This window comes from Ammospiza nelsoni, chromosome 1 (assembly GCF_027579445.1).
Source record: "Ammospiza nelsoni isolate bAmmNel1 chromosome 1, bAmmNel1.pri, whole genome shotgun sequence".
NCBI lineage: Eukaryota > Metazoa > Chordata > Aves > Passeriformes > Passerellidae > Ammospiza > Ammospiza nelsoni.
Genome location: NC_080633.1, coordinates 13086939 through 13107869, shown reverse-complemented (window position 1 = coordinate 13107869; position 20931 = coordinate 13086939). Strand labels below are relative to the sequence as shown.

At 35.4% G+C, this 20931-nt stretch overlaps 1 long non-coding RNA gene across 1 annotated transcript in view; it reads left to right on the top strand.

Moving 5' to 3' along the window:
• The window catches only part of LOC132079468 (uncharacterized), a 46526-nt gene extending 26258 nt beyond the window's left edge, over positions 1-20268 (top strand). Inside the window, exon 3 of the long non-coding RNA XR_009419414.1 lies at positions 19961-20268. This is a non-coding gene — a long non-coding RNA (uncharacterized LOC132079468). The remainder of the gene's footprint in view (positions 1-19960) is intronic.
• The last annotated feature ends 663 nt before the right edge of the window (positions 20269-20931 follow it).

The window sequence follows — 20931 nt, the reverse complement described above, 5'->3', positions numbered from 1 at the left end:
GAGTGGAGTTGTTTTGAAACATTTTGCCTGCTCTTCTTGTTATATCACGCCTGGGGGAAGGCAGTGAACATCCTACATTTCTTGTTTTAGGACACTACAGTACTGAGCTTCTTTAGCATTCCATGGTCCAGACATTGCCTTACACATTTTGAACAAAATTAACACAAGAATAGTTATCTTAGTGTCATGGGGGACCACTTGTCCATAAGGTAAATTTTTGTTATGTAGTAAGGATGTGGCCAAGCTACTCATGAGGCTAAGAGGATGTAGAAAAACCATATTGGGCTTCAAGTGTAATTTTCTGACCTTTTTGTTATTTAACAGTTAGAACGCATCCATAGAAACCAAATATTGCAAAGAAAAGAAGTAAATATTGTGTTTGAGGACAAATTAGACAATTATATAAGTATGAGAAAATACAATGATTGAGACTGAACTTTCATTCCAGAATCCCCTAAATACATATCTCAAAGAGAGAAGATATTTCAAAGGAAATGTCACTCCAAGAAAATGTTCCATGGCAAGGGTTTGATACACTGGCAGGGACCCCTGATCTGACCTAATGATATTAGACATAAGAATCCATGAATGTCAAATAGAAAAGCTATTTTTCATCTCTCTCTTTTAGAACTTTTTTTTCATTTTTGAATGTGTAGAATTCACATGAACTTTGTATTTTTTGAGTTTTACATCACTTCATTCAAAAACTCTCAGATTAATTAATGCTTTAATTTCCTTGAACACATCTTTTTTCTGTCAACTCAATATTATAAGCAGTTCCTATTGTCTTTTTTGTGCCAAGAAAGTTACTGAAAATAATACCTTAACTATCAAATATCCTGTTCCTTACAAGATGCATTTAGATTAATGACTTCTGAAGATCTATCTTCTTTAAGTGGTTCAATTAAATTATTTTTAGAGTTAATATTATTTATTTATTTTTGGTTGTTTTTATTCTTTGCGCTGTATACTTTTGGACACAGATTTGTTACTCACAAGGCATCACAAGGTATATTTTTTCTGCTTTATAGTTTGCATCTCATATTCTAAGAATCACATTTTTCCCCCTGGAAAGCTTTTCATTTGCATGATCATTGCAGCCCATTACTGTGGTTTTTCATGTCACATGACAGTCTGTGGAGAAAAGCTGTTCTGTTTTGAAATACCAAGAATTCTTTTTACACTAGCTCTAACATGCTTGCAATACCTCAAATTTTAATCCAAGCAAATCTTACAAAAACACAACATAAAATCCTTAAGACTAGAAGCAGAATTCCACATTCCATTTGCTGTAATGAAAACAGAGATTAATATGTTATGAGTTAAGCTCTGCACAAGGTGTACATAGGCTTTGCCTCTTAATCCTGTAGCCCTGGCTAGCTAAATTAAGCTTTGCCTAGTGAGAGTTCTTCAGTTCAGATGTTGTGCTGACAGAAAAAAGCAAACAAACAAACCAACCAAATCCCAAACCCCTCAACTGTCACACAAGTTTTCAAAGAGAAATGTGATATTAGGAGTTAGAGAAAGAGTGAGTCTGAGCAAGATCTTAACTGCTCTTAACTGAGCAACAACTTACTCAACCATTTTCAGTTATGATATTAGATGAATATCTTGAAACTCACATTTGATTATGGAATTTTTGCTAAACATTTTGCATTTCATGGGTTAGATGCTGTATTAATATCATAGAATCACAAGATTGGAATATTTCCAAGAAATTAAGACTTCACAACTTCCTTGGGCGATTTGTACCACTGCTCTGTCACCCTCACATCCCAAAAGTGTTTCATTATGTTCGGATGTAACTTCCTGGTTTTAAATTTGTGCTCACTGCCTCTTGTCCTTGAAGCAGCTTGTCCAGAACTTGTCTCTATCTTCTGTACTGCCTCCCTTCAGATATTTACACACATTGGTGGGTTTCCCTTTGAGCCATCTTTTCACTCTGAGCAGCCTGCTCCCTTCAGTCTTTACTCATACAAGGCAGGCTCCAGTCCCTCAACCATCTTAGTGACTCTTTGCTGGCCTCTCTCCAGTAGCTCCACATCCCTCTGGCCCTGGGAAGCTCAGAACTCTGTATTTCTATATACTTTTTGTGCTTCAGTTTTGGCAGAAGCTCCATATTCACCCACAGATCAGGCCTCCCGATATTTCATTTTCCTGCTCGCTGGGATGGACAGCTCTTGAGCTTGGAGGACAAGACTTTTGAATACAAATAAGCTTTCTTGGTCTCCTTTCCTCTCCAGGGTCAATGGTTCATGTTTATTACATGGTCATGCTTATTTCTTCCAAAGTTTATTTCAATGCTTACTTCATCCATGCTTATTTAACCCAGGTAGTCCATGTTTGCATCATGAACATAATCCTGTTAAGGTATCTATCTTCCATAATTTTTGAAATTACATCATATTTTTTCAATAATAGTCTTTAATTACTTTTTCCCCTAGTTAACAGGTAATTAAGAATGAAAGGACTATTTCCCATATAAAGATTGTATTTTATTAAAACCTTCTTTCTGTTATTCACACTGCATACATGTTTTATAGAGGAGCCCAGTGATTCATACAGAACTAATTAGTGGCTTAATACCAAATGAAAATCTATAGAGAAACCCTAAATTTACACCACTGTACATGAGGTCAGAATTTGGCTTTTGGTATTTGTCATAAAGAGCAAGTCAAATGGCAGCCTTATACCAACCTAATCTAAAGATAAAAAGCATTCATTCCAGTCCATGATTTCAATATTAAAGCAGTGCATGGGGAAAGGTCACCACAATTAAAGGCATAATGTAACACTGAAACTCTGAACAAGTGTTTGTGCTGCTTCTCTATCTCAAGATTTATATGATTGACTCTTAATTGGAGACCTAGGGTTTCATTTCACAGCTTGGACAGATAGACTATTAGATCTCAAACAGGAAGAAAATAGCAATAATTTGTGTGCATGTAATAGAGAATCAAGATACTTTTCAACCTTTTATGATGATTAATTAAAGAAAAAAAAAGAAGTTTAAAATGCAGAAATTCAATATATTTGGTATAGTAGTTGTGTATTACTTTATGATGGCAAACAGGACAAAACCAAATCTTTAGCACATGCATACCACCATGCATTATGGAATTTGCAGATGGATGGGGAACACTGGCATTTCAACAAACTGAAGGCTCTTCCTGTGTTTTTGGCCATAAAAAAGCCACCCAATAAAAAATTTATTCTGGATTTAAGCTTCTTTGGATACCACTGAGTATGGAAATATAAATGATTGCTTAGTTATAGTTGGTAATTAATGTAAGGCTGGATGCCAAGACATCATTGAAGCGCCAAAACTGTGAGGCTGGGCACCTTCAATCCAGCTGCCTTCATCCTACCATCCAGAGCCTAGCAAGGGGAATTATACTGGGAGCCAAACTGGTGGATATCACAAATCTCCAAAGCCTTCCTGGATTGCTTGCATCTCTATCCATGTTTGTGGAAAAAGAATCTTAACAGAGTGAAGACTGCCTTTGTAACTATGTTGATTGTATTGTACAATAGAAGCATAGTGGATAAATAAATATCTTACCACATCTTGTGACGTATTGTGATATTGTACAAGACTTTTTCATCTCCTTTTTATTTCTTTTTATTTTTTTTTCCTACAAGAAAGTTGGTTTCATTTGTAGGGAGTCTGAGTATGAGACATAATATGTACAATCTCAGAATGATTTTTTGCAAACTTATGATAAAAGAAAAAAAATACCAGCAGCTCCAGACTACATCTGTTGTAATGTAATGAGTCCCTCACAAATCAGGCGGCCTGGGGCAAATGGCTTATTTTTCTTGCTTCTTTCATATGTAAGTAACTTCTTTCAGCTCAATAACTGAGCTTCTGGGCTTTTACTTTTAATGCCTTTCATTTGGTTTCTGAGGCTTCTATTTTCTTTCAGTATATTCCAAGGCCAATAAGATAACAGCTTACAGAAATGTAATGAGCAAACTTCTCAGCTTTGCATTTGCAGAACTGCAGTTGGGGATGCTCAACAGAATATTAAACTGGAGAGTTATTATTCCACTATATCATCTCCACTCTTCAGATGAGACATGCAGACACAAAAAAAGGGCATATCAATGTGGCAACTGAACTGTGGGTGGATAAGCATAGTTAGATAGTGTGCAGCTGAAATCTAAATCCATCAATCAAATAAAATTAAAACCATAGTCAGCACCTTGTGTCATAATCTCTGTGAAGAGATAATCAAACCATTTGCTTCAGGTGGGAAGAAGGCAAGTGTGCTTAAACAATCTTGTGCTATTGATCCAGTGCAATTCTGAAAACAGCCCCTGCAGTGTAATCTTAAAGCTTGACAGATTGCATTAGTAGATACACTGAGATCACTGAGATTACCTTCCACATCAGTAAAATAAAACATATCAAAAATAAAATAATAACATTCTTTAGAGTAGGAAAATTGTGGATTAGAAAATACAGAGAGGGCATGCACATGGCTTCCATCAGTGAAGTATCTGAATACAACACCCTTTTGAGAGTAGGAAGCTCACACATTTGGGTAGATAAGTGCTTGGCAGGTGTGGGAACAGAGGCCCAAAGATCCATGTAGCCTCTCAGAATGCCTGCATCAAAAAACTAAACTGACTTGCTCAAAAGTCAGGATATACAATTTTGGTTTTTTTCCTATAGCCCTTTACTGAAAGGAACAGGCAAGTCACAAGGCATTATTGTGATTTCTGATCTTTTTAAAGATAATCTTAGCAAGCAAAAATCTTAACTACTTCAGGTTTAAGTGAAAATATCAATAAAATGAGCTCACAAAATTCAGCAAATAACTGCACATATCTCTAGTTTAAAATATGAGTTGCAATTAGACTGGGAAAAATTATGCCACACACAGTTCTGCTGAGTTACCTTGCTATATGAATGGTGCAATTTGACAGAGCTTGAATAATTTTTTTTGTAGAACTCTGCTGCTTTATACAAGAAGAAAAATTGACTTTTCAACTTCACTGACTTTATATTTTATTTATTCACTGACTTAATTTATATCACCAAGTTCACAGCAGCACTGGACTTTGAAAGTTGAAACTCTAATAAAAACTATTCACTTTCATATTTTGTGCATTTGCAGCTGTAGAGAACAGCAGATAAAGATTTTTTTCTTGTTGCAGTTTCTTTATGTAGGCATTTATTATGTATGACAATATCTTGAAGGGATAAATCAGTAAAATTTAATTTGGTCACTCATGACTGTAAGGGAAAGAATACCTGAAGTCAAGTGTTTCATTCAGCTTCATAAAGTAAATGGACTTTAGTTTTCATCTGAATAGAACCTGACTTCTCATGCTTTCCATTTCACCTCCTTATTTTAGAGACAGAATGGAATGAAGTTCAGATGATCTTTCTTTTAAATTAGACCAGAGTTGAATTTGTTTGAAACAGATGAAACTGAAAGAGAGCTGAAACCTTAAGTAGTTTAAAAATAGACCAACCTTCATGCAGTAATTGAAATTATTGCTATATTCTTCAAATCCCAAATCCTTCCACCTTCCCATTTTTCCTTCCTAATGTTTGATTTTAAACATTTGCATATTTGACCTAGAGGAAGGGGAGTACAAGACCAGAAGCTTCATCGGCGCTTCATTGTGCCATGAATTCATCACAACGTTTATCCCACTGTAGGCTGCCTCCCCATGGGCCTGATCTGAGGGAGAAGGGAAATTCTGTGCTGTGGCTCCAGGCTCAAGGAGGGACTCAGTGCCAGCTGTGAGGAATTTGTGCAGAAAGCCTTGGAGCTGGGCATGGGAGGATGCTGCCCTGCTGCCTGCAGATGCAGTCCTTGGGACACAAAAACCCTGGAGCAGCTGTGAGGAAGCAAAATGTTTCCTGATGTTACTTTTACTTGCCATTTTCAGGTTTGCTGGTATTAAATCCTCATTCTGTATTTCACAAGAGCATGCTTGCAAGGAACCTTTCCTTGTCATAGGTATACTGAAAATCAGCACTGAAGATTTCTATTAATTTAAATATTTTTATGATGCCACTTTACTCACAGTGAAATGGCTTACTTCTCTACAGTGCCAAGCTTCTATTTCTACATTTTTTTCTGCATTTTCTGCATTTAGAAAGTCATATTCCTTCTCTTAAGTCATCACATTAAAAATTTTTCTCTGTAAAGATATATTTGTCTTCTAAATTTGGCAGAATAACTGAGTATGGTAAACACAGAGAAGATTCTAAGGTCACATCCTCATGGGAAAAGCTAAGCTTGTCTCTTGGGTTTTGCCATCAACTAGATGAAATTTAAGTAAATGGAGAGATCATTTTAGTCCTTGAAAATGCATCAGTTGGAATGGGCAGAATAAAGGCTGCATATGAAACATTCTGTGGGGGAGATTTCACAGTACACTGATGATCCAGAGTCCTGTCCTTGATTCTCTATGAACATGGCAAAAGGTTTTGCATACTAATGCAGTTTTTTCTCTTATGACAGAATTATTTTCTCCAGGCAGTGATCAGTCATGTCTTCCATGTTCAGATTTTCCATGAATTGTACTCTCAAACATATTAAACAGGATTGCTACTAATTTTTTTCTTTGCAATTTCAAATGCAATTATTTCAGTTTGTTGTGGACATTTTGTCAATACAGTTATGTGGAAGTCCTGCTAAAATCTCTAGTATACCTCTGTAATTGAATCAGATCATGTTGTCAGTTTGCAAGGAGAAATTTCTGCCAATCCTGGTGGTGAAAACTGCTTAAAAATTACTCATATGATAAGCCAAGGGAAAATAATGAATTGCTTATGCAGCCAGCTAAGCTTTCTTGGGAGGGGAACAGAGGGTGATGTTTCTTTTCAGGTTTTCTAAGACTAGACCTGAATATCTGCTGTAATAGAATCCAGGAGTGAATAGAGCATTTCATTGAACCCATTTAACATCTCTTTTCTCTCTAGTATATTTTAGCTGGCCTGTGGTGCTCTATCACTTCTTTAACTAGAATAACTTTGCATAATGTGCTAACTCTAGCAAATACTGAATTGTGTAAAAATAGCCTTACCTTGAATTACTGAATGCAAGGTTATATAAGTTGTTAAATATGGGATAATTATTCTACCACAGGATCATCAGTGGCCACATGTGCTTCACATAAGTGAATGGAAAGATTTAAATTCACTGTGTTAAGGAAAGGTCTCTAATGAGCTCTTAAAATTTTAATACCTGAACAGAAAATGTGTTCTGCACACACATCAGCTAAGGACAAAACTGCTAAACTTAATATCACAAAAATCTTCAGAAGAAGAGGAAAGTGAGAACATGTGAAATAATTGGCTAATTCTGTGACAAATTTCAATACATAACTGTGAAGGGGGTGAGAGAAGTCCCCCTCCCCTCAAACTTCTGCCGTTGCAGCAGCCCACAGCAACTTGGCCACACAACCTCACCAGGAGTTTGCCTTTGGGAAATTCATCATTTAACAGAGAGGAAGGGAGAAGGTACCGATGGAAAGTCAGAAGGAGCACAAAGGATGTGATGATTCAGCAAAACTGAACTCACAGATTTGCCTGTCTAGAATAGGACTCTGTTCTTTATTCAGTCACAATCTGCACAGCAAGGAGCATATGGGCTGGGGGTGAGGGGGCATCATTTGTCATCTACTGACTAACTTGGTATATAGCACATTTTTTCTATCTTTTCAATACATATGAAGTTGGAAATTATTTGAAGATTAATAAGGGGAAAACTGATCCATTTCTTTTTGTCTTGCAAGGCTAGCAGTTCACTGCACCTGATGGGGGGAAGGAAAGTATGAAGTAATGACAAAATTCCTAAGGGCATTCTTTCAACTTTGCAATCAAAAAGGAATATTATCAATCAATTACATTTTCTGCTAGAATGCCCTTATATTATACGAAAAAATCTAGAGAAAAGACTTGAAAAATGGCAAAATCTCCTAAGCACCTTTCTGATTCATATTGACCAATGCCACTGCACTTAGCTTCAGGCTGTGGAAACTGCCTGGACCATTCTGTCAACATGCAGAAAGTCTAATTCAGCTCCAAAAGGGACAGAAGTTTGGAATTTAATTAGAATTAAATTTTTGCAGGGACTATATTTGGACAAACTCAACAAATATAAACATTCTTAATTAAAAATTTTGTACAAATTTATTTTCAAAATTCCAATTTTCTAACAGTTTCCAAAAGCTAAGAGTATTTTTTCATTATTTTAAAATACTTTTTTTTTTCTAGTGCAATACCAGCAAAAACATTCTTGAAGTCTTAGTTCAGGTCAGGACACATTACTAGCAATACTTAGTCATGACAATGAAAGTGCAATTCAATCTGACGAAATTTGTTCATTGTCTCTCTCTTAGCCCTGGGATTAGATGAGATGTTCAAAATATGCATAAAAATATGAGAAAAGGTTACTTCAAACTAAACATTTGTGTTCTATTTAAAATTTTGTTCTTCTGTATGTAAGTATTTTCATAAAATGGTATTTGATCTGTGGTTTGCATGTGAAATAAAAAGAAAAACTAGAGATGAAAAAGTATTGAAATCAGGTACTGTGTTAACATAATTTGAAAATAAAACTATTTCTAGTACTTTGTGTGTCTTGGATTAAAGAGAAAAAGCCATAAAATGAAGGAAGCATATCATGTCCTACTTATATAGTAAAGAGTTATTCAAACCTTTAGCAAGGTGAGGGCATTGGGGTTAGTGCACCTATGTCACATTCTATGACAAATTCACACATCATCCTTCCCTCTTAATATGGTACATTTCTTAGGGAGAAAAAAGGATTTCACAAAGTTTTACAACCAAGTTATTTATCTGACCTTCAGCTCACAGATGCTTGCATATGTTTTTTTATATTATTCCTTTCTAAATGTTTTAGAGTCCTAAATAATTACCTTCTCACCTAAGGTTTGAAATATGCAGAGGCTGACTTTATACTTGTCTGTATCTATTGGCTGAAATAAACACAAATAAGAATATATGGGGCTTTTGTTTTTAATTCTGACTGCAATTTTTGTGAGCTTTGGTCATTTTAACAATAGTGAAAGCACAAACAGTAGCATCTGCCAGAGAATATTGTGAGTAGCAACACATCAAACAGCAGACAAGTGTGGAAGAAATCTTAGCAGTCCAGAATTACAGTTTTACATAATCATCTCACTTTGTTAGGTTGAAATCTTTGAGTCTGAACAACAGTTCTTGAAATTCACTTTTATTATTGAATTCTGCTTTTTTTTTTTTTAGGTGCAATAAAGCTCCAGATTTCCAGTTCCAATTATTTAATTACTAGGTCTATCATATGACAGATATAATTTATGAAAATAGATTGCATTTAATTATTCAGGCAAGGTCTATTCATTATAATCTTCTTGAAAACGCAGATAGAAACTCCTTAAAAATTTGTAATAATGTGCTATAGAGAGCTGTTAAGCTCTTCACTACTGGCCCCATCAGGTAATTGTAAGTTCAGGGGTTTTTCATTGTGTCACCTGCAGCTGAAGTGTGTTCTTTTAGGCATTTCTTGCACCTACAGAGCATGGAGGAGGCAGTCAGCTGATTGAACAAAAGAGGAAAGCAAACAAAAAGAAGCTGTATCTACAGTAGGTCTCCAAGTATCTGAAAACAGTTCTCAAAAGGCTTTTTTTTTTGTGTCAGAGGACAGTGAAAAGGAGAAGCCACCGGCCCACAGCTGAAGGTACTTACTGGTCACTGATCTCAGTTACCTGGTGGTCAATACAAGGTAGAATACAAGGTAGAAACCCACCCTATTCAGGCACAGAAAAAGAGTGGATGGAGTCTTGCCAAGCCTCCTTGCTGTGCCTCAAAGGATTCATGTACAGTGTGGGCATGGTGAAAGCTGATCCTGTGGGATGAGCTGCAGGCTCACCTCGCTGGATCAGACATCTCATCCTCTGCTCCTTGGGCAGAACTTCTAGGGCAGATTATCCAAAGCAAGTCAATTGGTAAATGTTGTAATACTGCCAGTCACTGGCAAAATAAAGTACAGAAAAGCAACTTTTGGATATTTTATAGATTTTTGTTCAAATAGAAAAGCTGGGGAGACATGGAAGTGTAGCTGCCACTCACAAGGCTTGGGATCTCCATTCCCATCTGCATTTTGTTTCTGAAATGCTTGTGCATTGCTTGATTCAACCTGAACTCATGGCAGTCATCTTGAATGGGACAAAATACCTTAGGAAAAACAGAGATTGCAAGAACTGCTTTCTATGACTGAAAATGAAAACAAAACTATGTCTGGCTACTTGCCAAAATTATTTGTTCCTGAGTGGAACTGGAGGAAAGCCAAAAAATATGGCAGCTTTGCTCTGAACGTAAATACTATCACAGAGCTCTCATCAAAACTTTGTAAAAGATAAAGCCATACCACAGGAGCAAAGACATCATCCAATTACACAAATGCCATTTTGTCCATTTTCCCTAGGAAAAGTTAGAAAGCAGAAGATACTCTTTTGAGTGTGCATGGGTTTTAAAAACAAAGCCAAATTCTTTCTCACTGGGATTGTATCTCAGGTGTTTCTTACATCTCTTGTCCAGCAAAATATGCATCTGCCCCAAATTTGACAAGTGCAGTTAGGCCAACCTGTCAATGCTGAGCATTTTAGCTGATGACCTGTATTCAGCTTTAATTTTTGGCTCAATTTTAAAGTGGGATTGAGTGATCTAGTTCACAGTCTGTGTGCTCAGTATGTTTAAGGATGGACTATAAGCACTAAATCTTGATAAAACTATTACTCACAAATGCTCAGAAGAACAAATAATACTCATTCCTGCTGTTTCTTAATATGTGTGACTATAAACATGCATTTCTGCTAGATTGCAGCTCCTCTGTTCATCCAGCTTTAAGGTGCCATTGGTAATGGAATCAGTAGAGGATGAACCCAAACAACTGAGAGTAGAATTACCCCAAATTGCCTTAGTTCAAATTGAACCAGATTTACCTATCACTTATGCTGCACAGTCAGGTGGCCCTATTTCCTAGCCCTGCAATCAGGACACTATTGACCAGCAAGAATAATTTTTATTTCATGTTATTGAAATGAATGACTCCTGCAGTACAGGGGGAGTTTGCTGGATTTTTCTGGTTTTGTTGTCGTTGTGATGGGGGTTTGTTTCCTTTTTATGTGGTGGTGATGTTGGGGGGTTTTTGTTTTGTTGGTTTTTGTTTTGTTTTTTTTTTTTAATTTCAGATAATTCACTGAAACAATAATCCTGAACTTAAAGATGAGGATCTTAGGCATGAAGGTGTCCAGCAGTCAGTGAGAATTAACTATCTTTCAGCTTTCCAAAAACTTTGGAAATGTTCACTTTCAAGAGTGAGTTATAATTAATTTATATCTTTGTTTACAGCACTGGTAGCTCTTTAGGAGCCTTTAGTACCTGGGCTTCTTTTCTTGAATGGGATGTGTGTACCTGGGAGTATGCATGCAGTTTGCTGCTTTTCAGTCCTCTATAGTAAAGCATCTCATGGAGATCACCCCAGTTCCCATTTATTTGTTTTTTGGTTTTTTTTTTAATCTCACAAGAAAGTAATTCCCAGGCATATGATTTTTATAGGATCAAAAGTAGATGAGATGAGTCCCATGATGATTCCCTTTTCCATTCATGAAAACATTTCTCCACTTTCCCTTTCTATTGTTGCTCTAGAATTTCCGACAAGTAAGGCACAGTCCCTAAATTTGAAACTCTGTGGCACTCAGTGTAATAGGAAACAACTTCAATATGTATTTTTCATACTGCACCAAAATTAGTGGTGTTCTAAACCAAAATGTACTCTAAACCAAAATGAATAAGGACAACAAGAAGAAATATTAATGTTTAAGACAGTAATTTTAAATGTCATTCATCTATGCATATTGCAATGAACTACTCTTGGTGCAGAAACCTTTGTTAAAAAATTTAACATGAAGATGCCGCAGGTTGTTGTTCCCTTCTACATTGTAATTTAGCTCTATGATATACTTGTTGCCTAGGAAACAGATTTATGAGGAAAGTATGGGTGATTGTGTAAGGACTGATTTGGGTTTCTGGTTTTAGAGTGAGAGTTTTTTTTCAATTTTTCAGGAGTTGAACGTATATTCATATTGCTAAATGTCGAAGAATTTCCAAAACTCTTCAAGGTTTTCATATTAGTTTAGGTATATAATACTATACTACAATTACAAAACATAATAAAGACTGAAATTGTTTAAGACTCTTAATAAACTGTACAGCCATGTACATATTGAGCAGCTCATTATCAACACTAATGAAGTCACTGATTGATTCTTGCTGTGATTATTCATATTACTACAAACTTTCTAAAAGCTTTAGCTGATCTAGTCATAAAACCAGGTATTTCTACCATAAAAAATTCAGGTGTTAAGAAATGTCTTGTATTCAGCTTCCAGCGTGTATGACATTACATTCTGGTGGTTTCAGTACATCTATTTAGACCACAATGAATTAGACCTTAAAGGAATTCACTTATTATCTTGAGCAAAGTGTTTTATTATGGAAATAATTCCCACTTCATTTGATTCAGAAAAACTAAAATTTTTATGCTGTCACAGGTTGTTCTGACATATATTAAGATGTTGAAGATGAAAATTTCAAGGGAGAAATACACACATTTTAAAGATGCATTAAAGGTATAATACATGCATGTATTACACTTGTTATAGTTTTTTAAAATCTAAACCAATATATTAATTCATCAAAGTACTTCAATGAAATAAGTATCAGATATGTTAGCATTATTAAAAGTGAAGTATATTATCCTATAAATTTCAAGTACGATTTTCAGTATGGAATTATTATTATGCTGACAAAAACCTTTTCTTTATAAGATATCATTACCCTTCTTGGCTATCTGCTTTCATTAATTCGCTCTCTGCAACCAGCATGGATAATGTCTCTATAATGCATTAAGACACAAAGCAAATTAGCACAGTTGCTATAATTTAAATCCAGTAAATCCCTAAAATAACTTCCTACAAATGCTACTGAAACAAAGCAGAAAGGCCAAAAAAGTGTACTCCCATATGTTGAAAAACCTGTACATAACTTTTATTTACTTTATCACTTGCCAATAATATGACTGTGCAAAACTTATGGTAATAAAAATCTGTAATTCAAGCCTCACGATCACTCTTTGAATTTTCAAATATTGCAAGAAATTGCTGCTGTGCAAGATTGAAAGATCACCCAAAAATACTGAAAATTTGCAGCCACCATCCTTTTTACCATTTATCTCAAAATTTGAGAGACTTCACACAGATCCAGTGGCCATTCCTGTGGTTTTACTTCCACTTTTCTCTTTGATATTAGTTTTTCATAGATTACCTAATCAGTTTTGAATAAAAAATTCCAATGGTAGTGTCCATATGGCATTATTTCATTTTCTTGAAACCTTCCAAGATATTTATGGTGGTTTTAGGCCTCAGTGATAAAATGTTTGGACTTATTGAAAACTATAAATCTAGGGATTTCACCTTTTATTTTTGCCTATAAATCTCAACTGAGGTACAAAACAACCTTGTATTATGAAAAAAAAATCAGTTTAGTGCTTATGTAACTTACAAGTATTTCAAACCCTATGCATGAATAAAGACAACATTCTTTTTCTTAGACACAGAGATTTAATGCAGCAAAGAACTTGCCTAATGCAATCTTTGTTAAAATGCAATCTTTGGTTAAAAACTGAAAATTAATCGTGCTAATTTTATTTATTTATAGCGCATTTTGTTTTAATTTAACAATAGCCTCTAAGGTTTAGTTCTATGTTTGGTTATACTCTGGATTTATCTTTAGATGTCCACAGAACAAGACTGTGAATCATCTTCCACTGTAATATACAAAGGACACATGTAATTTACAAAAATAACTGGCTGTTTCTTCTATAAAATCTGTTACAGCTATTTCACCTTTCAGGCCTCCAACTCCCTTAAAAACATCAAGAAATTTAGTACAAAAAAAATACTAACAAAACTGGTGTGATTGCAAAATCAAGAGGTGGAATGTAAAGCATTTAAAGGTTGGGAAATAATTTACTTTTCTTTTTAGAACAACATTACCTTGGGGTTATTTCATATAAATCTTCTATTGGATACAGACTTTGGTGGTTTACAATTTTTTATCTAATATCACAACCTTACATACACAGGACAATGAACATATCTAAGAATAATTGTTTTTTCTTATTTAAACTTTTTTTATAATTTTCCATTTCAAAAAGTAGTATAGTTTTGCATTTACAATTCCATATATATGTTGTACACTCAGACCACACTCACTAGGAAAATCATCTGTGTGGGGTTGGGGATTTTTTTGGTGAGGTTTTTTTTGAGCTAAAAGGAGATGAGGTTTTTGGATCAGTGTGCACTATTTATCACTTTTACGGGAAGGAGCAGAGCTCCTCCTGAACGATTTTGCTTGGCTCTAACATTGCACAGGCAGCAGGGCTGGGCAAGGCACGCCCTGTCCCAGCCTCTCCTCCTTGTCCTCCCCAGTGTCTCTCAAGGAAGGACACACAGTCACAGAAACCATCTCTGTGTCCTCCTGAAATATCTCAAGTTGTATTTTGGCCTGGCCCATCAGCTCTGGAAAAACCTCCATCACTGAACTCTTGTGCCAGAGAATCTGCTCCTGTAACCAAAACACGATAAAAAACAGCAGGGCTGTGTCTAGCAGCATTAATAATTTTTTTTTTTTTTTTTTTTTTTTTTTTTTGTTAAGGACTTCATTCTAGCCATCTGATAATTTTGGAATTTTTTTCCATTTTTCAGTCTGAAATTTCTTTTAAGTGAACAAACAGCATGCCACATTCACTTTTCCATTCATCTCCTCTCCCACCCTCTTCCACCTACCCCTTCCTTTCCCTTCTAATTCATACAGAGAAATGGATCTGGAACTTATGGTCAAAAGGGTAAGAACTGGATACATCAGAATTGAATTTAGCTGCTGCTCTCTTTCCCTTGCAGAGGAGAGTAATGCTTTTGTACATTAAATTAAGCTGTTTGCTTTTGGAGTTAGTTTTACGATGGTTTATCTTTTAAAGGAAAAATCAAATAAAACAATGATTTAGTGCATGTAAACATGTATTTTAGAAAATAATCAAAATATTCCCTTTTATTTAATGGTCTACACATGAAAATAAAATTTATTCTCTGTTTTTTATTAATGCTAAAATCAATTATTCAGAAAAATAACATTATTACAATTAGAAATACAATACTTGAAGCGTTAGTTCATTATTGCAGGATCCCCAAAGTGTAGAGATAGATTGCATTGCATTTATTTCAGAATTACTCTTTTGAAAAAATCTCAATCTGTTTTTCTGTTAACAATATATTTAACAATTTAAGAAAGACTACAGTCTAGAACATTACACCCTATGAGATAAGGAAGGAATTTGCTCAGGTGTGTGAGTGGAAAATAACCCAACATATGAATTGACTGCTGTGTTGGTGTGAGTCAGCTTTAGACAAGGGATTGCTACCAGAAAACTCTTCCTCTTTTCATAGGTAGCATGAAAGAGAGAAATGGAAAGAAATCAACAATTATATTTGCTGAAAATCAGATCACATCAAATACACAACTTCTGATGTCATTAGAAAAAACACTTTTAATGTCCATTTACAGTTCTGGGAAGAAAATCCCTGATCTCATCTGCACCATTCATTAAACCTTTAACAACAGTAGTGAGGAGTGACATTGAACACTGTGAAATTCATAAACTGGATATTGCTCTCTGAAAGTTTAAGGTATAGACAGGTTTTTTTGCTACTTTGTAGGACATTAAGAAGCTTATCTGGTTAGCAGAGTGAGAAAAAAATAGCTATTCCATAAGATCTCTGGATTCCCCAGCAAATGCATGAGAAGAACTTGCCAAACTTATTTTCTTCCTCTTTGCTTCACATCATAGAGAACTGCTGTAAAAAAATGAAAAGTTCAGCTGCTGAAAGAATGTATCTAATTATTAAAAAAACCAGAAATGACACAAACACTTTCTATTACTGTTTCTGAAAGATAAAAGTGTATTTTTTATTAATACTGAGAAAGAAAAACCTTTTTAGACTTGTGAATATCATGTCTGGTATCTTTACTTCCTTGAGAAAACTCTCTCTTCCTCTCACAGATGATAACCGTTCTAGAACAATTTTTTGTTGTTCTTTACTAATGGAAACTCTTGAGATTAGATCTAATTATTACTGTTTGTTCTTTTCTGCTTTTACCTTTCCTAAGTAAACTGTCCTGGTTTTCACTTAGGATAAGCTTCCTTTGAGTGTTTAAGTGGCTTTAAAGTTCAAGACTTGACTATGTTGCCCTCCTACTCTCCTTTATGCATGTTTCTATAAGATTTTTGATAAATTACCACCATGATCAATGCTGCACTCTGCTGTAACATTTTCACCAAGCTTTCAATTATTTTTTAAATCTAATTTAGAAATAATGTTACTATGAGCAATCCAAAATATCCCTCTAGCTCTGCTTTCTATCAGCAAGCAGAGTATGAAATTCACTCTTAATATTATCCTTGAATATTAAAAGTGAAATTATCTTGAAAATTGTCTTTGGGCTTGGCGATCTGCATCTGTGGAGATTTCCAAGACTCATCTGTATCAATCCCCAAGCAGCCCCATCTGAACTTTTGCTGACCCAGCTCTGAGCCCTCCTGGATTTCCTGTCACCCCAATGACTCCATGCTGCTGTGATTTCCTGAGTGAAGCCAAGACCCTGCAACTTCTCTCCCTGCAATCTTTCCTCAGGTTCTGAATAAAAAGAGGGCAAAAAGACTCACTGAAGAGCTCCAGGGAATATTGTTTAGTCAGTTTTCCTAGTTCTCCTAATTCCTCAATAATCATAGTTCCAGATTCTCCTATGCTTTGGCTAGCACTCAGGAAAAAAAGAAAGTGTAACTCATAATAACTCATAATTGTGATTTGGAGAACTGAAAGATCTATGTCAACTTTATTATATATGTCAACTTTATTGTCCATTTTCTGTTATCATTACTATGAGACTTTAAGGATGTCTGTCCCTCCTTTATTCCAGATAGCAAAAATGTGTAAGCAAATACCTCTTTTTATATTTTCCATTCCTTCATTTGCTCCTGATAAAGGGACCTTGAAATATATTTCATTTATTTGCTCATTAATTTGAGATTTTTCTTATACTTACTTTGCTTTTCCTTAAATTATATTAATAATAATTATAAAAAAATAATTTGCATATATTTTGTACAAAAATAACTACTATAATAAGTTATCACAGCTTCCAGCAGCAATCAGTAAATTTGTTGAATGTTTTTAGAAGCCACTGTTTGAAAGAACAAGTACAAAAATATTAGGTATCATATGAAATCAAGAACATATTAAGCAGAAAAAGATCCAGCATAAAACTATCAATAACAAAATGAAATACCACTTCAAGCATTAAAAATGGCCTAAGACAGAGTCTTTCTTAGGAATTGATCATTCAAAGTTTATTAGGTCTTGATATTGTTAAATTTGTCTAATGTTATGACCCTTTGAGGAGATATGTGTGTTTTCATCTCCTGACAGGGAATTCTAGCAAATATCTCAAAAAAAAGTATATTAGAAAACTTGTCTTCCCAAAATGTGTCTAATCTGTGTAAAACAAATATCTGCAGATATTTAGCTCTTGTGAAATTATTACCCACATTACTAATTACCAAAGAAGTATATTTACTATTAGAAGTAAAATTAATATGAATTGGAAGAAAATTATTTCTTATGGGTCTTTTTGTATTTGCAAAATTATAATTTCCCCCCTAAATATCTCTTTGCTATTTTAATTTTATGCTTTATACATTCTGAAATTCAATGCAATTTGAGAGAACTTCCTTATTTAGAAAGCAGCCATATATACCAACAAAAGAAGAGATTTGATGACATAAAGACTGACAACTCAGTTCTTATGATTATTCCAACCCACTGGTTGTATTTATTTCTCTGTTGGATGTTGGCACTCTACTCCGCCATTTTCTTCCAAACTTTCCATATTTTAAACATTACTGTAATCTTTCCTTCTTCTTTTTCCTATCTAGGACATTTTCCATTTACAGCTGTGCCTGGAGCCTTTAGGCTCCATCTTACTGCACCTGATTGCTGAGCTGGGAGCATTGGGCTCAAAATGCAGAGCAAATACATCTCTTTTTTTATCTTGGCAGGCAAGACTGACAAACATTTTCCATGGGTGTTCTCCTTCCCAGTGTTTGCGGTTGGACAGAAAGTGGCGCGAGGAGATGGGTTCAATGAAGCATGAAGAGATCAATTACTTGCATCTGTATCAGTCCAGTGTTAAAGCTGAGAAAAACTCAGGCCAGATCAGATCCATGCTGCCCTCCTGGAAAATTTACTCCATGACCAATCCCGCCCTGTCCCCTACTCCTCATCAGTTCTGCCTTCACATCAGAGGCGCAGCAAAAGAGGCATTGCCTCTGTTAGCAGCCACTTTTATGTGCATCACACATCCTTCTGTTCACTTCAGCTTCTCTGGACTATAGCTAGAATATTTTTTTTCTTGTTTGTCAGGGGTTCGTTTCTTTATGTTATTTGCTACCTACATTTTAGAGGAAAAAGAATCACAGTAGCCAGGAGCACAGTTACTTTGAGGCTCAGCCAGGATGCACAATGATGTATCATTAATATTTTACCAAAGGGCTTTTCCTCTGGCCAGCAGCACCTTGCTCCTGCTCCTTGCACCTTGCTCAGATCATTCAGCTGTAGCCAGCACTGGATTGCAGACAGAGGGTTTTTAATGTGCTCCTAACAGACAAAGCTTTAAATAGCAGTTAAATTTAAGAAAGGTAAGCTAGTGTCAGTGACTGTGACAAGGAGAGATAATGATTCACCAGACAGAAGGGCACATTTTTTCCTACCCTGTTGTTTGCTCTTCTACTAAGAGCAAGTAGAGGTAGCAAATTATGCCTCAAAACTCTTCAGATTCTTTTTATTTTTTCCTACTGTTAAATAAGACCCATATCAAAAATTTCTCCAAGTACTTTAGCTTTGTAGGTGATTCATCTCACAGGAATTATTAGAGAAAAAATATCTTTTTGAACTGCATTTATTGAGGTAATTTGGTGTTTTTCGTGCATTGTTATTTATTAGCATTTCACAGACACTCATAATAATAATAGCTCAAAATCCATAACACTGTCATAAATCTAGAAAAAAGTTAACTTTATCCTCTCACTTTTTCTTAAACACTTTCCTCCTATAAATCTTTAGCATTTCTTCCAAAAATAGAAACAATATCCCACTGCATTTCTCTGAAGCAGAAAAAGGCTGTGATGTTACAACTGCATCTGTGATTTTGTCCATGGCACTGGTCCTTCTGGTTCAATTAAGTGGAAGCCCTCGCTCCACTGGAAGATCTAAATTCAGTTTGGATACTGATTAAAAGCTTGTTGCTCTCAGGGGAAAAATGATTTGGTGGCTGAATTGCTCAGTTGTAGCACACTGCTGCAAGCTGATTCTGCATATTTCTGGTTTTTCATATTGACATTATTTTCCAACTGGCGATCTCTGTGTTCACAGTTCATTTACACTTGATGCCCCAGAGATTGTTTTCTTGAGCAGGCATTTTGTAAAAATACAGTGAATTAAATCCAGTTCTCTGCTGTTCTTTTGATTCTGTATTCTCATAAAAGCACTTTATAGACAAGGACCCTTTTTTTTCCTGACAATTAATCCCTTAATTCTGGTTCCTGTGCTTATCCTAAAGTTTCTGTTCCTCAACAAATGAGAAACGTGATTTATTGTTTGGGTTTTTGGAGAGTTTTGTGGGACTTTGGCTTTTGTGCCCTTTTTTAAGGATATGTTAATGTTATTTGTTTTCCAGATCTGCCCTATACCTTCACTAATCGCTTGAGACACAGCACAAGAATGAATTATTATGAACTGTCTTTCTGTCTCCTGACAGGTTTGCTTGAAAAGCAGCTTGCCTGAAGCTGAATTCATCGCTATTCCACTTATCTCCAAGTCAGCAAGGGACAGTTTTACAAATCTCTAACATAAGGCATGAAATAGATTTCAACAACAGCACTGATTTTCTTCTTTGTAATTGGTTCTGGCCAAATGAATGGAGGCTGGTGGACTGCAAACACAAACAGCACATTTTGGAATGTTTTCTTGAAATGTTAACTTTATTGAAATCAGTCACTCTGTGAGAAAAACCGTAATCTCATAGAGAATCAAATCTCCCTGATATATCTTTCCTTGTATATGCTTTAAAATATAACCTTGAGGTGAAACACTCTGAAAGCTGATTGCTTTTACTGATGTGTGTGAGCCATATTAATATTTTTGACCATTACATCTGTAATACATTACTGCTAATAAACTTTCTTTTAACAAAATATACAATTAGTTTACAATCACTAAAAGTCATTATAATTTCTCAAGACAGAGTCCTTTCCTGTGCAGGGATGGTCTCAAACACATTTTCCTAATAACAACATTGTTAGTAATAATTGACTTATACTCATGGCTTGAGTCCCATCTCTACACTTACATGAACAGAAGCCAAGTTTTCAATGACATATCTATGTTATAAACTACATGTGATGACATGTATGTCTTGGTGACACAATCATCTACATAACCATACAATCAGAATGGACCCTAGTGTGGTTCCTCTGCTGTCCCAAACCACAGGCAAGGGCCAAGCCAGTCCTTATGATAAAGCCCTTGGGGCTGGAGAGCCCTTCCCTTGCAGCAGTCTGATATGGTCACCTGTGATCACTGTGCAATTCGGGTTAACTTTGCACGTGTGAGTTCTGCCTCATGCCTTTACATCTAGGGAAGATGTTTAGTTTCTATTTTTAGTACTGACCAAGCAGTCAAAGTCTTCCTTCATCAGGGAACAGTTTCAGGCCTGGCCTGATATGGCCC